The 19622-nt window shown below is 39.2% G+C and overlaps 1 long non-coding RNA gene across 1 annotated transcript; it reads left to right on the plus strand.

The window, feature by feature from the left end:
* Window positions 1–12931: 12931 nt before the first annotated feature.
* Window positions 12932–16913, plus strand: LOC144372912 (uncharacterized). Its single transcript, XR_013432733.1, has 2 exons — window positions 12932–13446; window positions 16275–16913. It is a non-coding gene; the product is annotated as an uncharacterized LOC144372912 (long non-coding RNA).
* Window positions 16914–19622: the final 2709 nt, after the last annotated feature.

Raw genomic sequence — 19622 nt, forward strand, 5'->3', positions numbered from 1 at the left:
TTATATATATTAATATATTTTATATATTTTATTTATATTTTATATAAATAATATTTTATATATATTTTATTTAATATTATATAATATTATATGTTTTATATAATATTATATATTTTCTGTTCTGAACTATTTGAATTTCAGACTTGAAAGAGTTATTTTTTTGTTTTTTCTTTTTCTCATGATTATTTTTAAAATGACTGCTCTCCTTTATCAGCAACAGTGAGTCAATATGGGCTGGTGTGAGAGGGTTTTACTGACCTTTTTAAAAATTTTTTATTCATATATGACAGCAGAATGCATTATAATTCTTATTATACATATAGAGCACAATTTTTCATATCTCTGATTATATACACAGTATATTCACACCCAGTTCCTGTATTCATACCTGTACTTTGGATAATAATTATCACATTCCACCATCATTAATAACCTCATGCCTCCTCCCTTCCCCTCCAACCCCTCTGCCCTATCTAGAGCTTGTTGTTCCTCCCATCTCCCACTTTCTATCCCACTATGAATCAGCCTCCTTATATCACAGAAAACATTCAGCATTTGGTTTTTTGGGATTGGCTAACGTAGCATTATCTTTTCTAACTTCATCCATTTACCTGCAAATGCCATGATTTTATTTTCTTTTATTGCTGAGTAATATTCCATTGTATGTGTGTATGTGTGTGTGTGTACACACACACACACACACACACACACACACACACAAAACCACAGTTTTTAATCCATTCATCTATAGAAGGGCATCTAGGTTGGTCCCACAGTTTAGCTATTGTGAATGGTGTTGCTGTAAACATTGATGCAGCTGTGTCCTGTAGTATGCTGTTTTTAAGTCCTTTGGGTATAGATTGAGGAGAGGGACAGCTGGGTCAGATGGTGGTTCCATTCACAATTTTCCAAGTAATCTCCATACTGCTTTCCATATTGGCTGCACCAATTTGCAGTCCTATCAGCAGTGTATGAGTGTGCCTTTTTCTCCCACATCCTTGCCAACACTTATTGTGGTTTTTATCCATAATAGCTGCCATTCTGACGAGTGAGTTGAAATCTTAGAGTGGTTTTGATTTGCATTTCTCTAATTGCTAGTAATGATGAACATTTTTTCATGTATTTGTTGACTGATTGTATATTCTGAGAAGTGTCTGTTCAGGTCCTTGGCCCATTTATTGATTGGGTTATTTGGGTTTTTTTTTTTTTTTTTTTTGGTGTTTAGCTTTTGAGGTTCTTTATGTACCCTAGAGATTAGTGCTATATCTGATGTGTGAGGGGTAAAGATTTGCTCCCAAGATGTAGGCTTTCTATTCACCTCACAGATTTGTTTATTTTGCTGAGAAGAAAGAAACTTTTTACTTTGAGTCCATCCCATTTATTGATTCTTGATTTTAAAATTCTGACACCAAAAGAGTCTTATTAAGGAAGTTGGAGCCTAATCCCACATGATGGAGATTAGGGTCTACTTTTTCTTCTATTAAACACAGAGTCTCTGGTTTTATTTCTAGGTCCTTGATCCATTTTGAGTTGAGTTTTGTGCATGGTGAGAGATAGGGATTTAATTTCATTTTGTTGCATATGGATTTCCAGTTCTCCCAGCACCATTTGTTGAAGATGCTACCTTTTCTCTAGTGCATGTTTTTGGTACATTTGTCTAATATAAGATAATTGTAGTTTTGTGGGTTAGTCTCTGTATCCTCTGTTGGGTACCATTGGTCTACCAGTCTGTTTTGGTGCCAATACCATGCTGTTTTTGTTACTGTTGCTCTGTAGTATAATTTAAGGTCTGGTATAGTGATGCCACCTGCTTCACTCTTCCTGCTAAGGATTGCTTTAGCTATTCTGGGTCTCTTATTTTTCCAGATGAATTTCATGATTGTTTTTCTATTTCTATGAGGAATGTCATTGGGATTTTGATTGGAATTGCATTAAATCTGTATAGCGCTTTTGGAAGTATGGTCATTTTGATAATATTAATTCTGCCTATCCAAGAGCAAAGTAGATCTTTATCTTCTAAGGTCTTTTTTGATTTCTTTCTTTAAGGTTCTGTAATTTTCATTATATAGATCTTTCACCCTTACTGAGCTTCTTAATTCAAGAGTTCCTTCTAGCCTGGCACAGTGGTGCTTAGGATCTCGAACCCAGGGCCTGCAAGTGCTAGGCGAGCCTCTACCACTGAACCACAACCCCAGCCCATCTTTTCTACTCTTTGATTAGTGGAGTTGTAGAAAACATTTCAATAAGAATTTAAAGGTTTATTAGTATATGGTTTTGCTCTGAAGTGGTCACAGTTAATAGTTATTATTACCTTAAAGTGGTGCTAGAAACTGAAAATAGCACTGAGATTGAGTGAGAGTTATGACAATTAGATATACCCTCAGGCATGGGCACATAGGAGAAAAAAGTTCAGTGAAAGTCCCTTGTGTAACAGTGAAAGAGGTATCCATCCCAGCAGATGTGCAAATATTAACATAGAAATACAAGAAACATGAGTAAACAAGGTTATAACACTCCAACAACTGATCCCATAGACATTGACGTGGAGGAAATGCCAGGTAAACAATTCAGAAAGTTAAAATTATCGATGAACTTAAAGGACATCTAAGGAAGAAAATGCAGAATGTGAAAGAGCATTTTAATGAAGAGAAAAACAGAACCAAACAGAAATCCTAGAATGAAAAATTCAATTAATCAAAAGCTCAGTTGAAAGTCTCACTAATATATAAGATCAAGTTGAACACAGAATTTCAGACCTTGAAGAACAGCTCTATGAACTTGAACACTCAACAATTTTTTTAGAAATTAGGAATATTGAACTTTGGGTAATATGTAAAGACCTTACTTATACTGAAGATATTGAAGATGAACAGATTCAGGCTAATAGCACTGATAACCTATTTAGTGAAATAATAGCAGAAAATTTTCCAAACTCAGGGAAGGAGATGGACATTCAGCTACTGGAATCATTCAGAACTCCAAATAGACAAGACCAGAAAAGAATCTCCCATGATACATTACAGTGAAAGTGCCAAAAACACAAAATAAGGGAAGAATTTTTAAGTTTAGAGAATACTAAGTCCCTTATAAAGGCAAACTTATCATAATAACAGCAATTTTACCATCAGAAATTCTAAATGCCAGGAGGGAACATGGTATGATATATTTCAAGCCCAGAAAGTAAGATAACTGCCCCCTATATACTATATTAAAAAGAAAAGGAAAAGCCATCCTTCAGAATTGAAGATTTTTTTTTTAAAAAAAAAGACTTCCAAGAAAAGCATAAACTAATGGATTCATGACCAGTAAGCCAGGATTGCAGAAGACACTTAAAGGAATTCTATACACAAAAAAGAAGGGAAAAAAAACAGTGTGAAAAATAATAAATCTCATTAGAAAAGTGGACAAACAAATGAAAAATAGGATTTAAAAAAAACTGTTAGAAATATGATTAGAAATAAAATAACTACAAGTTATAATAACCCCAAATGTAGTGATCTCAATTCTAATTAAAAGACATAAAATGAGAGGTTGGATTTATTAAATAAATGTTACCTGTGAGAAACATTGGTAAAAAACATCCACAGACTGAAAATAAAAGCATGGAAAATGATATTTCGTGCATCTGAAAACAAATAGTAGCAATTACTCTTATATCAGCAAAGCAGACTTCAAATCAAAGGTACTCATAGGAGATGAAGAAGCTCAATACATATTCTTAAAGAAAATTATCCAAGAAATAACAGTTGTCAATATTTATACCTTGAACATTGGCATACCTAATTTTATAAAGGAAACACCATTCAACTAAAGGCTCGGATTGGCTCCGATTTTTTAAAAGTGCGGTGTTTCAATATACTTCTCTTGCCAACAGATAGTTCATCCAGACATGAAATAAATGAATATTAGATTTAAAACTCACTCTAGATCAAAAGGACTTAGCAGACCTGTTCAGGGAACCTTCTCCAAAAAATGTATTTTAGGCCACAAAGTAAGTCTTAGCAAATACAAACAAGTTGAAAGATGAGGGTTAGCATAATAAAGACTACTATACAATAAAACTAAAGTCAACATTCTTAATGGGGAAAAATTGAGCTCGATTTCTCTAACACAGACATCCACTCTCGCCACTCATGTTTAATATACTACTTGAAATAAAAGGGCTGCAAGTTGGAAAGGAAGAAGTCAAATTAGTCCTATTTGCAGAAAATATGTTCCTGTACTTAGAAGGTTCCACCAGAAGACCTTTAGAGCAGATAAACAAATTTGGCAAAATAACAGGACACAAAACTTACAAAAATCAATACTTTTCTATACAGAATGACCTTGCTTAGGAAGAAATCAAGAAAACAATTCCATTGGTAGCAGCCTCAAACAAAGTAAAACAAAACAAAACAAAAACTAGGAATAAATCTAACCAAGGAAAATTATAGAAAACTGAAAAAATAAGGGCTGGGGTTATGGCTCAGCTGTAGGGCTCTCATCTATCGCATGCAAGGCACTGGGTTTGAGATCCTCAGCACCACATAAAAATAAAGATATTATGTCCAACTACAACTAAAAAAATTTAAAAAGAAAAAATAAACAGAAAAGACAGTAAAAGATCAAAAGACCTCCCATGTTCATATATGGGAAGAATTAATGTTGAAATGGCCAAATTACCAAAAAACAATTTACAGGTTCAATGTAAAATACTATTAAAATACCAATGAAATTCTTCACAGAACTAGAAAACAATTCTAAATTCATATAGAAAGACAACAGACCAAGAACAATCAAAGCAATTCTGAGCAAAAAGATACTCTGGAGGTATCCCAATACCCAATTTCAAATTACACTAGAAAGCTATTGTAACTACAATAGTGTGGTATATGGCATTAAAAACAGGCATGTAGACCAACGGAATTAAAAAGAAGACAGATGCTGGGGCTGGGGCTCAGTGGTACAGCACTTGCCTAGCAGTGTGCAAGGCCCTGGGTTCCATCCTCAGCACCACCTAAAAAAGTAAAAGAATTGTGTCCATCTACAACTAAAAATTCCTTAAAAAAAAAAAAAAACCAACACGATACAGTCATCCGATCCTTGACAAAGGCACAAAAATATTGGAGAAAAGCCAGCCTTTTAAATAAATGGTGCTGGATTATCAGACATATGTAGAAGCATGAAACTAGAACCCTATCTCCCACCTGCACAAAGTGGATCAAGAATAAGACCAGAAACCTCACAACTGCTACAAGGAAACACGGGAAACACCCCAACGTGTAGACACAGACAATTACTTCCTCAATAAAACTCCTACGACTAAGGAAACAATAGCAAATAGATGGCACAACACAGGAAACAAGAGCAAGAAGAGAGCCTGCAGAGTGGGAGGAAATCTTCGCCAGCTGCCCTCTGTCAGAGGACTCATATTCAGAATATATAAAGAACTCAAGGAAAACAAATCAATGATTGGGGAGATGAGCCAAACAGAAAATTCTCAAAAGTAGTACAAATGCCAACAACTATATGAAAAAATGCTTAATACCTTTAGCCATAAGAGAAATAAAAATCAAAACTACACTGAGGTTTTGCCTCACTCCAGTAAGAATGGCAAAAATACCATTAATAATAAATGCTAGTAAGAATGCCATGAAAGGAGAACTTTTATCCACTGTTGGTGGGAATGTAGAATAGTACATCCACTATAGAAATCAGAATGGAGGCCCCTCAAAAGACAAGAATGGAAACCCCCTATGACTCGGTTACACCACTCCTTGGTGTTTATCCAAAAGAATTAAAGTCGTCACACTGTGGCAATGCATGCACATCCCTGTTTACCACAGCACCATTCACAGTAGCCACATCACGGAACCAGCGTAGGTGGCTGTCAACAGATGGGGTTGACACAATGGGGTTTTATTAGCCATAAAGAAGAAGCAATTGTTTCACTTGCAGGAAAAGGAACAAAACAGAGCATCATGTTAAGTGAAATAAACCGGTCACAGAAAGTAAAGAATTGTATGTTTTCTCTTACAGGTGGAAGCTAGGGAGAAATATAGGGAAAAAACAAATCTCATGAAAATGGAATGAGATAGAAGTTAGATAGAAGGGGATGGGAGGAGGGAGGAGAAGAAGGAAAGACTAGGTATTTGGGAGTAAAATCGATCAAATTGCATCATTGCATGTATGAATATGCCACAATGAAACCCCCTGTTCTGTATAATCACTTTTCACCAATATTTTTTTTAAATTAACACACTTAATGTATATTTAAACCAATGAAATGAGATATGATGTCTTTTGAAGTCAGGGTCTCTATAGCTGTTTTTCATAGAACTGTGAGACTCCCAGGCCTCTGGCAGCACAGCACAGCACAGCCTTGCTGCTCCTAGATACCCCTTTTTATCTCCTCTGGGCTCCTACAGCAGCTGCTTTCTGATTGTTTAAATCTAGAGTTTGTTGGAGATTCCAGACCCCAGTATCAAAAGCTCCCGGATCTCCCTGCAGAAGCTCCTGATTCAGCCATCTTTGCCAGTGGGGGTTTCTGAAGAGAACAAAACCGCGTGGTTGCCATGATGACTGGGTCTCTGGGATGAAGTCAGAGGAGGATCCGTTGAGTTGATGGGGGAGCAATGCTCTAGTAGCATGACCATCTGCTAAGAACGAAGTGGCCCTGAACAAGCAGTAGTTTGGGGAGCCCTAAGGAATGCCAGCAAGTGAAAGAGGTGCTGAGAGAGAATCAGTGCCTCCACAAAAGGCAGGTGACTGAGAGCAGCGAGAAGCCATCTAGAGAGCATGTGCATTGAACAGACCCTGAGGACCAGGCTTTATGTCACTCCCCCAAGGCTCCCGGCAGCCTGGGCGGGTAGCCGCCGGAAGGCATCACCCAAGGCCTGCTAGTGCAGAGAACAGACAGGAAACCTGCATAGCTCACCTACCTGTGGACAGAAACGTCCCTGGTGACTGAGCACTCCTCCCAGAAGCACTGGTCTGAACAGCTCTCCCTGCTGAAGAGAAGGATCTGAGGGAATGAAGTAGGGTGGCAGGTGCGATGTCTGTTGTCTAGTAAGAATCCCGAGATCACAGTTACATGAGACGAGTTTGTGATTTCCAGTAGGTAAGACATGCCTTCTCTGTGGTTCATGTTCCATCAGTTCTTGTCTCAACATTTAAAAAAATTGGTTTTCTCAAATTCTAACTATGTTCGTTCTTAAGCCGTAGAAAGCACACACACCTCTCCTCAGAGCTCTGGGTGATGAACACACCAACTGACCCACACCTTGGAGAGAGCCTCGTGGGCTAGGGGTGGGCCTTGACCTCTGGAGAGGGGAAGTCCATTTTTTCACCCCTCCCTCATCCAGCCTTTCCCTGACTCTTGCCCTGTCTCAGGGTGACCTGGGATCAAGCAGCAGCTGCTCCGTATGGAGGTGACTAGGTTTGAATTGTCAGCGTACCTCCCACGTCTTCCTCCTTTACCTCCTTCCAGGGCAGCTCCAACCAAAGTTTTTCTCTCCTCCCGCAGCATGGCAGAGTCCAGAGCTCAGGACTTAGAAGACCCAAGACAGAGAGGCAGACTCCACGGGAGGCACCTTGTTACCCACTGGAAGGGAAGAAGCTAGGCTGAGGGGGTTCCGTGGGAGGCCCTCGATGGTGAGTCCCTAGAGCCTACTGTGTTTCCAGGCCCTTGAAGCCATGAAACAGAGAGGAAGGTGGGGCCCAGCCTCAGCTGCAGGATCTGCCCTGGGAGCTGATTCACACAGAAGATACCCGCAGGTCGACCTCGTATGACTTACCTGGCCTTTGGCCTATGACACTCAAACTTCTTTTTTCTTCTTCTTTTTGGAACATAGGATCTACCCCAGGGGGCTTAACCACAGGGCCACATCTCCAGCTCTTTATTTTTATTTTGAGACAGGGTCTCACTAAGTTGCTAAGGTTGGCCTTGAATTTATGATCTTCCTGCCTCAGCCTCCCAGGAGGCTGGGACTACAGGCCACCATACCAGGCCACAAACTCTTTCTTAAATCTGTTTTGTTTTGTTTTGCTTTTTTGCGGTGCTGGAGATCAAACTCGGGGCTTTGTGTGTGCTAGGGACCTTGTGGCTGTTCTCCATCTCACAGAACTTGCTCTTGAATGCCCTTTGTCCAGTAAGCAGTTCACGGGAGCACGATTGTTATTGTAGGTTCATGAGATCTAGTAGTGACAGGAGCAATAAGGAAAGGCCTCAATCCTGAATTTGCCCAGAGGAGCCTTTCCTCTTACTTCACAGGCTGCGGGTAGCTAGTGTGGTGTGGGGGGAAGGTGGAAGTGTAAGTCCCAGGCTCCATCTGCTACAGACAAGCCAATGCCCTGCTGATGCTGCTGATTCCCTGCCAAGGTGCACAGCTCTGAAAGGAGGCAATTGAACTGTCCTGGATGAATCTTTAACCCTCCCCTCCCTTCTCTTACATACACATTCATTACTTTTATCAGAAGATGATCCATCCTGGAATGGCAGCTGCTTTCTGAATAAATGGCTGTTCCTTAGCAGTGGACTCCAACAGGCTCTTTCTCACTTTAGTGACTTTGTTCTGACAATGGTGCACGCCAGTCATCCACTCTTCTCCTTTCATGATTCCATCTTATTATTCATCTATTCATCACGTTTATTGGTTCTGTCCATTATTTGAGAGCCTCAGTGCATATTTACAAGTGCAATAAAGAGAGCGGCCCAGCACTATGCCACACAGTGTGACAGGCAGTCAAGACAGGACCGTCCTTCTCTACCCCTGACTAAGCTACTGGGGCTGTGGGGTTGACTGACCAAAAGTCCAGCTCGTGCAACATGATCTGGTCACGTCACCACATAGTGTAACCAACAGTTGGTTCACTTTTTTGACCTCTACCTAATTCAAATTCAAGGCTAAACGGTTCTCTTTTAAAATCATTACATATCCAGATAACATCTATCTATCCCTTGAAAGTGTGCAATTCAGTGGTTTTTAGCACACTCACAAGATTGTGTTGACATCACACTGTACAATCCCAGAACATTTTCATCACCTTAAAGACACCCATACCCATTGACAGCCCTTTGTCCTTCCTCCCAGCCCAAGTGACCACTCGTCTCTTCCTTCATTGAGGCACAGTATTTGTGTATACTTGGGTTAGTTAGCTTTTGGTCACTGTAAAAAATACTTGAGATAATTAACTTACAAAGAGAAGATGTTTATCTTGACTCAGAATTTTGAAGGTTCTGGTTCATAATCTATTGGCCTGTTGCCTTGGGCCTGCGACAGAGCAGACCGTGATGGAGAAAGCTCTAGGTAAGGAAAGGTACCTACGCCAGGATCAGGACAGGAAGCAGACCCCACACCCTGGACACTGCCCACAGTCGTCCACCACCAAGCTCCCAAGAGCACCAAATTGGGGCCAAGCCTTTACACATGGGCCTTTCAGGGACATTTCAGATCCAAGCTAAATCTTATTCATGCGGCACACATGATGTTCGGACTCAGGTACATTTGGACAATCTTACTACTGGAGATAGGTACATACATTTCCAGAGTGAATGAAATCAACATGCTGAGGAGACGGCTCACTCTCATGTTTACTGTAGCACTGTTCAGTAGCCAGGATATGGAATCAACCCAAAGATCCAAAAACTGTTGCATGAATAAAGAAAATCTAGTATTTATACACACAAAAAAATGAAAACTTGTCATTTACTCTAATGTCCACTTTGCAAATTTGCTTATTCTGAACATGTTATATAAATGGAATAATGAAATATATAGCTTTTTGTGCCTGACTTCTTTCACTTAATATGTTTTTAAGGTTCATTCATATTTTGGCATGTATTCAGACTTTAGTCATTTTTATGGCTGAATAATACTCCTCAGAAGGAAATAACATCATCTGATTTATCCACATATCACAGACATCGGCACTGTTTTCTGCTACAGATATTAGAGTACAAGTTTTTGTATGAGCTTATGGTTTACTTCCTTTGGGTGTTTTCTTTGGAGCAGAATTTCTGGGTTAAAACTATAACATTTTGAGAAACTGCCAACATGTCTTCTAAGTAGCGCACACATTCCAACCAATAACATATAAAGGTTCTGATTTTTCCACATCTTCAACTACACTCATTATCATCTTTTTGAATATGGCCATCCTAGGACACGTGACAAACTATTGTCCACAAGATTTACTTTTTCCTGATGGCTAATGATATTGAGTATTTTTACCTGAGCTTACTGTTAAGGTGGTTTACCTTTTTATTGTCGAACTTTGTGAGTTATCTATATTCATATCAGACATGTGATCTGTGAATATTTTCTCTAGGTCTGTGGGCTGTCTTTTCACTTTCTTGATAATTTCCTTTGAAACACCAAAGCTTTGCTTTTGAGGAAGTCTGATTTATACATTTTCTTCCTTTGCTTATGCTTCACTATTGTTGTTATATATGAGAATCCACTGCATAATCCAAACTCATGAATATTTAAATCTATATTTTTTCTAAGGCTTTAGTGTTGGCTCTTACATTTGGTCTTTGTTCTATTTGACGTTAGTTTCTCTAAGTGGCATGAGGTATATATCCAATTTCGTTCTGGTGCAGAAGAACCATACAGCCACTATGGCCATCCAGTTGTTCCAGCAGCATTTGTTGAAAAGACGATTCCATCTTTCGTTGGCTTGTCTTATTACCCTTTTTGGAAATCAATTGATAATAAATGTATATGCTTATTTCTGGATTCTCATTTCTATCCCATTGACCTAAATGTCTTGCCTCCTGTAGTTCTGTGATAAGTTCTGAAATCCAGAAGTGTGACTCTTCCAATTTATTCTTATCTTTCCAGTTAGTTCCTTGCATTTCGATATGATTTTTGTATCAGCTTGTCAATTTCTGCAACAACAACAACAACAAAAAGCTGAGAAATTTGATAGCAATTGTGTGAAGTTTAAAATTGTTTGAGGAATACTGCCATCTTAGCAACGTTAGTTTTTCTAAGCCTGAACACAGGTTGCATTTCCAGTTATTCATATCATCTTTAGTTTCTTTTAATGACATTCAAAAGTAAGTCAGTTGTTCTTCATTGGAACAAACAGGTTGGTATTTTTGGTTGTGCAGAAAGAGGGAGAATGAATCAATCTCTTTCTTTCTCTCCCCCCTCCTCCCACGTTTTCATTTTCTTTCAATTTCATTTCACCAAAAGGAAAAAAAAATGTACGATATTGACAGTGAACCTTGAGGACAGCACAGTCATGGAGGTAGTGCCAGCACCAGCTACAGCTGGCAGGACCTACTTGGCTTCACGTGGCACTTAGCAGGAGTAATATAGCCCCTTGTCACCCGTTAACAGGTCTAATGACAATACCTGGTGTCAGGTGGGGAGACCACAGGACTCACCACAGACCCTCTGCAGCTTTGCTCCCCACCACACCTGAACATGGAGCTCATCTGCCCAGTCTCCTTTACTTACAGAATTCTGTGACAATGAAGTGTGCACACACACATGTGCATGTCGATCACATAGGATAGTTCCTTTGTTTAGATCTTCAAATAAAATGAAACACGACGACCCCACCACTTTCCTCGATCCCATTTGACCCCGTCCATCCCCGTCATTGTCTGTTTGCTGAGTGACCAGCGTGGCCTGTTTCACTCCCTGCTTACTCCTGGCCTCTCGGTACCATCTGCTCTGGCACCAGCCCTCACCACTAAGCCCTTTGCAAATCACATCCCGTATCTCTTCCTTCTTCCTGTGGGAGCTGAGCAGGTCCCGACATTTCTGGGGGTTGTGGAGCGATTCTTCATGGCTGCCTCCCACCAGGCCGTCGAGGTAGGCCATGGACCCCTCCTCATGTGGGGCCTCCCTGAATTCCCTGGTAGCTTCTGCATCACGCGTTCCTCTACTACTTCTCTCTCTTCATGACCTCTCCTCTCGCCGCCTCAGGCGACTCCTCTCTGCCCTTGGCCCATGGAGTGTTTTTCGTGTCCAATGTCCACCCTGGTATTCTTGACTTACTGGAAAGTGTCTTCCTGTCAATCACTACGACTCGGTAGCCATATAGAGAAATTTATATGAAACAGTAAAGTTGGAAAATCAGGTCTATTTCGAGTTACCGTATTTAAAGGAGATTTATAACAGCATCCTGTAAGTTTTACTTACTCTAACTTACGAGGTTCCAGTAGGGAACGCATTGGGATGTGAAGGGGAAAGTTCTGTGTCATCTTTTAGAAACTGAAATGTTGTTATAGATTTTTGAGTTTCATTAGGTCATCTTTTGGACTCAAAACCAAATTAAAAATACATGTAAAATATTTTTAATATTCATTTTATTTCTTACTCTCTAGCAAAAGTATACATCAGTGACCTCAGAAGAAATTTCTTTAACTTCTCCGGATAAGGTCATTACTGAACAAAGGGTCCTACACATATTTATCAGTTGTAAACGTCTGTTCATTAAGCAATTATTAATTGAGTACATGCAAAATGGCTTCAGATGAGAAATGGTTTTTGGAACTGGACTTCTCAAGATGTTTAGAAGGTCAGAAACGTATAAGATGTAGGAAGGAGAGGCTAAGAAGACATTCAAGGGAGAGGGAAAGAACATTAACAAAGACACAGATTTTTGAAAGTATATCATATTTGGAAACTGCAGAGTTCACGTCCCCCACAGGCTGAGCCATGAGAACAGGCTGAGCCGCTGCTGCAATTCAGGCTGGATAGTGCCTTGTGCACCCACAGGAGAGAGTGGTGAGCTAGGGGGGCCCCAGAAAGTCTGGAAATGTTCTATTTTTAACCTAAATTTTGGTCATACAATGTTTGCTTCATGGTAGATTATTAATCTGTAATCCGTGCACTTCTGTATGTGTGTATATATATATATATATATATATGTTTTACCCATAAATATATATATATATTTATGGGTAAAACATTTTTAAGAGAAGAAGAAATGATTTTCTAATATATGGTAGCTAGATGTACTAAGAAATGAAATACTGGAATGATTTCTGTTGCATTGTAAGAACTATGAAAACCACCATTATTTTTTAAAATCAATCTCTGTCCTGTGGCTGGTTCCCTGCTGCCTTTCCAAACAACTTCAACAATGTCTTCCAGAAATCTCTGAAGCCCCTCCCGTGTCTTCCTCTCTGTACCTTACATTATTTCTGTTAAGGAACTTGCTTCTTTTCTATCCAGGCATAGACTCTCGAAATTGGGGTTTGCAAGTGGCTCAACACTGTATTCCCCATGGTGCCTAAATGGGTCTGGAGCCTAATAGGACTTCAATATATAACTGTGAAAAGGATGAGTGACCTCTTCCTGCTTCCACTCAAGGAAGCCGTGGCCAAGGGCATCAAACTGGCGTCTGTTTCAGAGGTTCCAGTCAACAGAGCTGACCCCTAGCTGCCAGACAACAGCCACAGTAGCTGTGTGAACATACTCCTTCTCATTCAAGGATGGCTAAAAGGTGACATATTTCCTTTATTCTCTCTGCACTCCTTCTTTCCAAACGAACCTCCAAAGATATTTGAACATAATTTCTTTGAACAACTCTATCCAATGTAAACTGTGTAGATCTCCAGCCACCTGATATTTTTGGTATGAGCCTCATCTTCACCTTAATATCTGTAATGTCACTGAGACTCCCCAGGCAAAGGGCTAAAGAGTACTGAGTCTCATTATGTTAGTTTTACCATAAAACTGTTATTGAGGAGGAGATGGAAATAACAGGATACTTTATGAGAGCTCTGGGCTTCTTTAGCTCTCTCGTGGCTCCTAACGAGAGCATAATCACAAAATTATTATAGGGAATTTTTTTATTCAACCAAAAAAATGACACATTTTTCTGAGTCTGAACTAGAAAACAACTTTTGCTTGTCCCTGCTGTCATTTACCTGCACATGGTGCAAGCACTTATTTTTGGTTCTTAATGAATGCACAGAGCTTCTAATTATTTAGGGATGTGATTAAATGAGTTTCCCAGTGACTTGGTGTCGCAGGAGAAATCTTTTAATTTGCAGACTCCTATGGCTGATGTATCTTCCAAATGTGACTGTTTAACAATCCCCATTGCCACTCATTTGCCACTGCTACTCCAACTCATTGACTTTGAAAGTTTAATAGTGCCCAATGAAACTTTTAATTGCCACTGATTAGCGTTTAGGCTTCCTGAGGCAGGTTGTTAGGGGACACAGCCTGGCTTTGCAAAGAAGTGTCTGCATGGAACTGGATGAAGATAATATGAAGAACAGAATTTCTTCATCTCAACCTTTCTCCTACCCACGTTTTTCATTAAAGGCTCAATATCTATTTGTGATATTGAGCTTGACTTATTTTTATCTTATCTCAGACACCTGTTAAAAATCCAAAAGCTGGACCAGAAAAGCAAAGAATATCATAATTTCCTCCAAAATTCTGACAACATCCTTCATTGTTTAAAAATTTTAACCTAGGGCTGGGGTTGTGGCTCAGTGGCAGAGTGCTTGCCTCGCATGTATGAGGCCCTGGGTTTGATCTCAGCATCAAATAAATAAATAAATAAATAAATAAGTAAGTAAGTAAGTAAGTAAGTAAGTAAGTAAGTAAGTAAGGTATTATGTCCAACTACAGCTAAAAAACATTTTAAAAATCCTTTAACCTGTTCTTCTTTTCTAAGTCTCATTATCCCCAATTTACCTTTTTATTTCAGGGTGAGATCTAATTTCCAAATTTAATGGGTTCAGCATCTAACATCAGAGCATGAAAATCATTGCATCCCCACATCAAAATATTGTTCTGTAATCCACATTCCACTTGAAATATTTGTGGAAAATGAAACTAATAGTCAGAACTGACTTAGAGAAATTGTAGGCAAATTTTAATGGAGAAGAAAATAAATGGGAAAAGTCCCAGGGCCTGACATTTCCTCAGCCAGCCAGTGGTAGCCTCCAATGTCTCGGCATCGAGGAGACGTTAGAGAGATGAGATGTCAAGAGTAAATGAGGCGTCCATCAACAGGCGAATGGGCCAAGAAAATGGGGCAGGTGTACACAGCAAAGTTCTGCTCAGCCACAAAGAAAAGTTGTGTCATGTGCTGGAAATGGATGGAACAGAGAACGTCATGCTAAGTGAAGTAAGCTAGGCTCAGGAGGTCAGGGGTCTTCTGTTTTTGCCCATATGGAGAAGTTGGAAAAAAGGAATACAAGAGGGATCTCATGAAACTTGAAGGGAGACTACGGGAATAGAGGACGAGGATAAAGTGGGAGGGAAGAGGAGGAAGAGCTTCAGAGTGAACCAACTGAATGGGGCTGGGCTGGGGCTCAGAGGCAGAGCACCTGCCTGGCCTGGGTGAGGCACTGGGTTCATCCTCGGCACCTGATGTTAAAAACATAAAATAAAAAGGCACATTGACAACTTAGCAACATTTAGTTGCTTTCTTTTAAAAAAAAATTTATGTGCATGTGTTAATGTATCAGAATCCTACTTTATGTATAATTATAATGCTCCAATTAAAAAATAAATAAATAGAAGGAAGACAAACAGTAGAGGAAGAGAATCAGGAGAGGAAGAAAGAGCTGAGGGATGAAGTGGAGCAAATGATGTTCTGTGCATGTGAGTATGTCACAAGGAACCCCCACTACCTAGAATCAGAATGCGCTAATAAAAAGGTACAGGAGTGAATAAATGAACATGGGCAGATCCTGTGAATATGGGGAAGTGGGGAAAAATTAAGTTCTTACTCATTTAAAGAGCTCAACTGATGATAGCTATGACCACCACAGTCATTATTTGAGGAATTCTTTGGACTTTTTATGGTGATAGAGTTTTAAATTATATTTTCCTAAATAATTAGTGTTTCTCTGCATTCTTTCTCATTTGTCCTTTAAGGAGCTGGAAGTGATTTAATTAAAACATTTTGGGGGAAGTCCAGTATGCTAATCAGAAACTACTAATCAAAAATTCATCTGCCATTTTTTCATTTGTCATTTATTTGCTTGATTAGTTAATTTCAATGCTTGTTTAGGGAAATCACTGATTATGTATTTACTGAGCCCAGAAACCATCTGGTTAATGGTAGCCATTTTTTGTACTTATTGGAACGGTCTTTTCCAGGGTTTCAGATCTTGGTCTGTCAATTTGTTCTAAAGGACAATTAATAGTGCAACTCGGCCTCCAGCCATCATGTACCATATGTGCTCTTCCAAAGAACAAACTGTCCTACTTCATGGAGTGACTTTCTCTGTGCTGGGCTGGAAACCTCCCATCGTTTCTTCCTTTTTACCCCACTTTTACATCTGCTCTTTTTCCACTTTACAGGGAGGGGCACATCTCTCGCCCAAAGTGAAATGCCTCACTCATTTCTTCAGGGGACCAAAAGGAGTGGCATTGATTCAGCCAAAGCCTCATTATCAACACACCTCTGTGTGACTGTGTTCCCCAGTCTTCCACATGTTTCTGTTACAGGAGAAGTTTCATGTTTTATATGGGGTAACTCTGACCCATGTAAGGTTGTAAATCCAGATATACTGTAGATGTAACAGAAACAATGACAACTCTTCTTCAGTATGATCTCCTGTCTTCTATTTATTTGACCAAAAACACATCTGTCCTGAGGGATGATCCTGTGAGAATAAAATCAGGACGGCACCAGAAACAAAGAGCAGAGGTGGCAAGTCTTACTTAGATGTTAGAAATCCTCTACTGTGCATTTGTCTATTTACTTATCTTAGAATAAAAATCAGCAGTTGGATGACTGTCACGGGGATACACAGTAATATGTTTATTTAAATAAAAAATGAAGTCACATTTTTATGATTTGGCTGACAGTGAGATATGGCTTTGTCAATTAGATTACATAGTTGATATTTACTATAAACTGATCAAGATGAGTATCAAATTGTAGATCCAAGATTCTGTTGAAAGCATATAATAAAATAAAAGCATTTTATAAAAAGATTGCATTGTCAAAATGTATATAAATGAATAGTGATTTTTGAACCTTTCTGAGTTTACTGAGTAAAGCAAGTACCTCTAAGTGAAGGTACAGTAACTATCATTATTAACAGTGATTTGATGAGTCTGGGTAAGTCTTTTAGGGATACTTACAAGAAAATGAGAAAATGAAGGACTATAATGATTAGGTAACTAATTTGGATGTCAGATTGTTTCCAATTCTTTGCTTTCAACAAAGTGTAGGTGCTAGTGATATACTTTAATATTATTGATTATGTAAATCTATGTGATTTTTGCATATAGCTCAGAAAGAGTTAAAAACATGAGTGACAGCAGCATAGCCAAGCTCTTTTCATATCCAACTGTTTATTTACCTGAGCTTGGCCACTTAGCACTGAAAGGCATGAAAACAAAAAGTTGAAGTAGGATAAATGCTAAACTCTATATTCTTCTAGCGATCAGTAGTATGTAATACATGAACCAAATTTTTTTAAAGCTGATTTACAGTGAAATTTTATTTATGTTAAGGAACATTTTTAAAAGTTCGGAATTGTTTTTGATCAATTGTGTAATTGTGTGTGTAAAAACTGAATCCAGGAGAAAATTTAATCCTTATAGTTTTATGGTAATGAAAAGCTTAAAATATTTAATTTCAATATATCAGAGCATAAAACATGTTACATTTAGATAAAATTCTTACAAAATGTAAATTCAATATGAAAACTAAACAATGTAGTTCCCAACTATAAAGAAAACAGGTTCCTATAGCTTTTTGGGTATGCTTGTTTGTTTTCATTTTTTGCAGCACTGGTGATTGACCTAGAGCCTCAGGCTTGCGAGGCAGGTATCTTACCAGGAAGCTGTATTCCCAGCCCTCCTATAGGTTTTTGTTTTTGTTTTCCCTTTTTTTTTTTTGGTACTGGGGATTGAACCCAAAGACATTTTACCACTGAGCTACATCCCTGGCCCTATTTTAAATGTTTTATTTTGTGATTGAACCTCACTAAATTTCTTAGGTCCTCAATGAGTTGCTGAGGTTGGCCTGGAAGTTGTAATCCTCCTGTATCAGCCTCCTAAGTCACTGTGATCACAGACCTGTACCACTGAGCCCAGCTCATGTAGTTTTTAAACTGAGCAATGGTAGCAATCAAATTGTTATTTCAGTTCTACAAAAATATTTAAAGGAGTGATGTACCCATTTTGATTAAACATGACTGTAGGTATGATAACTCTGGAAATTACAGCCTTCCACCCTTTTAAAGTTCTGATGAAAAATTTAAGTATTATTTAAAAATACAATTGATGTTATTTTTCAAAATTATATGTTACCTCATGAGAAAAATGTTGGAGGATCACTGCCCCTCTCCTGAATACATGTGTATTAATCGCGATCATCTTTATATGAGACAAAAGTGCCTTAAGTGAAATTTTACATATAATTCTAATGAGACTGATCTACTGTATCAATGAGTTGGAGATGATCTAAAATTTTGCCTCAATCCCTCATTAACAACATGATTCAAGGGTAATTAATCTTTCTAACTCTTACTTCCTACTTCAAAGAGAAACTAGAGTTATTAATGAGACGTTCCCTGTCTTCCTGCCCTGCCTGTGACCTGCCTGACTACTCCAGCCTTCCTTCTGTGTCAGGCGGATTCCTCCTCTTATGCCCTTCATTCGATCACTTCTTGTCTGTCTTAAAACTGTGTTCCATGAAGTCCTTCTCTCTCTCCTCTCCCCTCTCCTCCTCCTCCTCGTCCTCCTCCTCCTCTTCCTCCTCCTCCTCTTCCTCCTCCTCCTCTTCCTCCTCCTTCTCTCTCCCAACCCCTCTCTCTCCCCCTCTCCCTTATCTTCAATCATTGAAACTCTATGGATTTTCACTTCAGTATTTTGAAATTGCAAGTCCCTCTCATTGAAATCAGAGGAACTTTCTTTAGCGAAAAGAGGCATTCTCATAATTTGCTGCAGGGAGTATAAACTGAGGTTTCCTTTCTGTAGAGAAAGCTAGTCAGGGGGATCAAGGCTTTGGTCTTCATTTCCCCCGCTGAAACCTCAGGAGCACACTCATTACAGTCTGCATCCTAGTCTTCTGCTCCCACCAGAATCATCTACAAAGCTCCATTTATTGCATTTTAAGTGTTGTGTATAATAAACTTAAAACTTTTTAAAACTCTCCCACAAACCAGTTAGTTGTAAAGCCTCCTGAGCCACATGGTCAGGCACAGTCATAGCAGGGACCCTACTTTTTCTACCAGTTTTTCATCTCTTTGAAAAAATACCTGAGAAGACCAACTTAAAGCGTGGAAGATTTACTTTGGCTCATCTTATGGGGAGCTTCAGTCCATGGTCACTTGACTCCATTGATTCTGGGTCCTGGGGTGAGGAAAAACACTATGGCGGGAAGCATCTGGTGGAGCAAAGGTGCTCATATTAGGGTAGCCAGAGGCAGGCAGGCAGAGGGTGGGGAAGGGGCGGAGGTAAGATAGACTCTCCCGTGTCCTCCCCAGTGACCTGCTTCCTCTAGTGAGCCCCACCTCCTAAGACTGTACCACTCCTAATAACACCCCAGACAGCAATGGAGCCTTTCCCACGGGACATTGGGGGATATTTCAGATCCAAACAATAACACATGATCCAGCAGTTCCCTTTACTATTTCCCAAAAATTCTGGATATATATCCCAAAACATTGAAAGCAGACACTCAAACATATT

The sequence above is a fragment of the Ictidomys tridecemlineatus genome, unplaced genomic scaffold (assembly GCF_052094955.1).
Source record: "Ictidomys tridecemlineatus isolate mIctTri1 unplaced genomic scaffold, mIctTri1.hap1 Scaffold_187, whole genome shotgun sequence".
NCBI classification, from domain to species: Eukaryota; Metazoa; Chordata; class Mammalia; order Rodentia; family Sciuridae; genus Ictidomys; species Ictidomys tridecemlineatus.